Below are 5094 nucleotides of genomic sequence, written 5' to 3' on the forward strand. Positions count from 1 at the left end.
CCTTAATCAGCAGACATGGGTGTTTGCAAATTTTTTCTATTCCTGATGCTGAAGAGATCCATAAAAGGATATCATTTTGCCACCCCTGATGAGATAAAAACAGAATTGCTGAACACCATAACAAAAAGTGGGTTCCAAAACTGTTTATTTATTTATATGAATATAATAGAGGGAAACATGCCACGTGGGAAAAATATATCTAAAATCAAAGATGATGTGACTTACCAAAAGAAAGCACTGGCAGGTCGATAGACACACAAACAAACACAAACATACACACAAAATTCTAGCTTTCGCAACCAACGGCTGCTTCGTCAGGAAAGAGGGAAGGAGAGGGAAAGACGAAAGGATGTGGGTTTTAAGGGAGAGGGTAAGGAGTCATTTCAATCCCGGGAGCGGAAATACTTACCTTAGGGGAAAAAAGGACGGGTATACACTCGCACACACACACATATCCATCCACACATATACAGACACAAGCAGACATATTCAAAGGCAAAGAGTTTGGCCCAAACTCTTTGCCTTTGAATATGTCTGCTTGTCTAATTATTATGTCTTAGCATCAATTCAGAGCTGAAATAAACCAATGGGTTTAATAAATACAAATACATTTTTATTAAAAATGTATCTTTGGTTGGAATAATTATAATACTTACAGTCAGGGCAACTCAAAAATTTTGTCGGCTTCCCTATTACAGTTGCACCCGTCATTGTGGATGGTGGATGTACCTGTCACTGTAGGTGGTAGAAACACCAGAGTAAAGCTACCACTGCAGTAACATGTTTTGTATATTTTTTTATATGATCTATTATTACAGACCACCATAAAACATAAATCAATCATAAAAAGAACCATCAATTCATTCACACTTAACTCAAATGTTGTTCTAAAATGATACTTTTGTGAGTTAGTTATAACAAAATCCCCCCTCATAAGGCCAGCATCACAGGTTTATTCTATGACTTTAGATCCTAAATACAGCCCTGCTGCTTCACGAAAAAATTCACAGTGTATCAGCATCTACTCCCAGTGATGTAACTCTTCACTTGTTGTAGAAAGGCAGGAGAAGAAGACGACTTTGCTGTCCCAGTTATAGCAGAAATTGCTCCTGACAGTGTAATAGTTTTGTTGCCACATATATGTACACAAAGTGTTGCATATCTACTAGTTTGAATGCTGAATGAAGAAAGAATTACAGAAAATGCCTTCATGTCTTGTTGGTTGGTCTTCATAGCTAGGTTACTAAGTTTGTTTATGACAGAAAAGTGAGAACATTGATTTAAAATATGACCAAAGGAATAAAAGTAACTAGTGGTTTGCTACTGTTTTCCTATGCAATGACAAAATAGTGGATTAATCAAACAATGGAAAATCCAGGATGGAACGTAACAATAGTATGAAATACGAAATTATTATGAATGCTATGAAATATATGAAATGGATATTATGAAACATAAAAATAGTGGATTATATTGACTACGGCAAGTAAACATTTTTGTTCAGAAGCAAAATAAAAAAAAGTATCAAACAGATGTTATTTAGCTACCAGGAGGATATTAATGAACATGACTGCCATTCTTGTGTCTTTGTTAGTTATAAAGACAAAGACAGTGGTAGATCTTTTTAAAATAGCTCCCTATATTTTTATTCAGTAATCCATTTCCTCCCTTAAAGAGCTGTTCCATAACATATAATTGTGTATCATTCATATAAACATGACATTAATAAAAGTGTAACTGTACTAACAAACAATGCAGGTATATGGGATAATGTTGTTAGTGTTGTGGATTATCTTTCTTGTACACTCTCAAGTACCCATTGTTGTCTTCTTGTTATGATGTATTGTGGAAATGGCAATCTGTATACTCGCATGTGTTAAATGCTTTCTTGCATTTGTGATGTGCTGTGTGTTTGCGTATAACATGAGATTATCATAAAAGTACAGTGAAAAATAATGTTAGTATATGGTACCAGAATATCGTGGGATTAAAAATCAATGAATGTGTGATTCTTGTTTGTTTAGAAGATTTAGAAACTGAGGATGGAATAGACACTATGCGTGTCTGAAAATCATATAGTCACAGATATGGGAAAGGTAAATGTTGGCAGATATAAGCTATCAGCACATGTAAGTAGAGACACAATGGAAAGAGGAGGGACTGGCCATAAACGTTAAAATTTATCATAGTGTGAAAAATTTAGAAAGTAAAAAAATTGTGTAGAAGAACATATAGAAGTATGTGCCTGAGAGCTTAAACTAAATAGGTCTGCACTGGAAAATTTTCAACTATTTCTGAAAACATTGGATTTTTGCTGTGATTTCTGTCAGATAGATGAAAGCAAGAGTCCAACAGAAAAAATGTTCTTGAAGTGTTGCTGGGTCCTTTCAGTGTTGCTGGGTCCTTTCAGTTTCACATCAGTTATTGATGTTCCTACTCGGGTAGTACAGGAAAGCTGCACACTAATTGATAATGTTCTTATGCACCAGGATAAATTAAACCAAATAACAACTCTTCCTGTTAAGAATGGTCTTTATGATCATACTACACAACTAGTTACAGTATATCCCATAGCTCCATTCAGTAATGGAAACAGTCCTCCAAAATAGTGCACTCAATTAACGATTTAACAATTGCAAATTTAGGGAAAGCATGAAACAGTTATACTGGGATGAGGTGTATGGAGAACTTGATACTAATTTAAAATTTAACCTATTTCATGATATCTTTGTGAGTATATCTGAAAACAGTTTCCCCAAAAAAACAGTGAAACATAATTGTAAGAAACCATCTACAAAGCCGTGGCACGTTAAAGGGATAAACGTGTCTAACAATTGAAAATCCAGGATGGAATGTAACAATACTAGAGAAGGAAAGTTGCCACTCACCATATAGCAGAGATGCTGAGTCATGATGGGCACAACAAAAAGATTCACACAATTATAGCTTTCGGCCATTAAGGCCTTTGTCAGCAGTAGACACACATACACAGACACACTGACACAAACACAACTTGCACACACATCTGCTGTCTCAGAGAACTGAAACCACACTGTGAGCAGCTGCACTAGTGCACGATGGGAGTGGTGACTGGGTGGGAGTAAGGAGGAGGCTGGGGTGGGGAGAGGGAGGGATAGTATGCTGGGAGTGGCAGACAGTGAAGTTTTACAGTTTAGATGGAGGGCAGGAGAGAAGGTGAGGAGGGGGGAGGGGGTAAGTGTGGAAAGCAGAGCTCTCGTCGTGCCCTGAAATGAGAAATGTCGTGCCCACTACCCTTCCCACCCTTCCTACTGTGGTATTCCACCGTCCACACCGAAACTACACAATATACTCGTCCATCCTTACACAACCCCTGTTCCCAATCCGTTACCTCATGGCTCATACACCTGTAATAGACCTAGATGCAAGTCCTGTCCCATACATCCTCCTACCACCACCTACTCCAGTCCGGTCACTAACATCACCTATCCCATCAAACGCAGAGCTACCTGTGAAACCAGTCATGTGATTTACAAGCTAAGCTGCAACCACTGTGCTGCATTCTATGTAGGCATGATGCCCAGCAACCTGTCTGTCCGCATGAATGGCCACCGACAGACTGTGTCAAAAAAACAAGTGGACCACCCTGTTGCTGAACACGCTGCCAAACATGATATCCCTCATCTCATTGACTGCTTCACAGCCTGTGCCATATGTATCCTTCCCAACACCAGCTTTTCTGAATTGCACAGGTGGGAACATTCCCTGCAATACATCTACATTTCCATAACCCTCCTGGCCTCAACCTTCCTTAGTCACTGTCCTCACCCATCCAGCCCCCCCCCGTCCCCCATTCCCATTCCAGCAATACACAGCCATTATTTCACTGCCACACCCAGTCTTTTAATTTCTTTTTATTTCTCTGCTTTCCACACTTACCCCCTCCCCCCTCCTCACCTTCTCTCTTGCCCTCCGTCTAAACTGCAACACTTCACTGTCCGCCACTCCCACCATACTATCCCTCCCCCCTCCCTGCCTCAGCCTCCTCCTTCCCCCCACCCAGTTGCCACTCCCATCGTGCACTTGTGCAGCTGCTCACAGTGTGGTTTCAGTTCTCTGAGACTGCAGACATGTGCAAGTTCATTTGCGCGCGCGTGTGTGTGTGTGTGTGTGTGTGTGTGTGTGTGTGTGTGTGTGTGTGTGTGTGTGTCTACTGCTGACAAAGGCCCTAATGGCCGAAGGCTATAATTGTGTGAATCTTTTTATTGTGCTTATCACGACTCAGCATCTCTGCTATATGGTGGTGAGTGGCAACTTTCCTTCTCTGGTATGCATAAAAATATCTTGTACACAAAAAAGGGGAATGTATCTTACAGATAGAATTAATGTGGATACTCTGAATAATAATACCACTGACTCTCTTCCAGAACCATAGTTAGTATGCTCTGTGCTTTCATATTGAACACATGCTATGTACTAATTGGAAATAAATGATGTGGACAGAACACAGTGTGGTTGGTAATAATTCACTATCATATCACCTAGACCATGAAACACTCCACATTTTTGACCAAAAGTCCTGAGAACTTGATTCACATTTGCAATCACGATCAACCACATCTGCGCTGTACTTACTACAGCATCGGCTCACCTAACATTTGACTTACATCAATGCGAGCATCGTGGATGTGTAAGGTGACAGTGACTACTGACGTAGTGAACAGAGTGAAAATCTTGATCGACCTCAAATTACTAGTGTGTCTCGTGTGTTGACAGTGACAACATGCAGCCACAGGTACTCTACAGGCGGCACCATGTTGCCATCTCCACCACAGGTGCCATCTGGCGGACAGCACGGCAACTACATCGTGCACATAACCTGTCAGCATCCTATGTCTCCTCGCGTGGTCGAACATTAAGCTCCTGCTGTTCCACATGAATAATGTGATGTTATGGTTTGCTACGGCTGAATGTTTTTTGCCATACTGAGACATTACGGACAATTCAGAAAAATTTGCTTTCTACTATGTCACTTAGGCGAGGATGTCAAAGTAGCGAGTGATGTCATCCTGTCACTGTCACCCTCCAGTGATCGCCCACAAGCAGCAACCGATG

This window comes from Schistocerca nitens, chromosome 10, assembly GCF_023898315.1.
Source record: "Schistocerca nitens isolate TAMUIC-IGC-003100 chromosome 10, iqSchNite1.1, whole genome shotgun sequence".
Classification (NCBI taxonomy): domain Eukaryota; kingdom Metazoa; phylum Arthropoda; class Insecta; order Orthoptera; family Acrididae; genus Schistocerca; species Schistocerca nitens.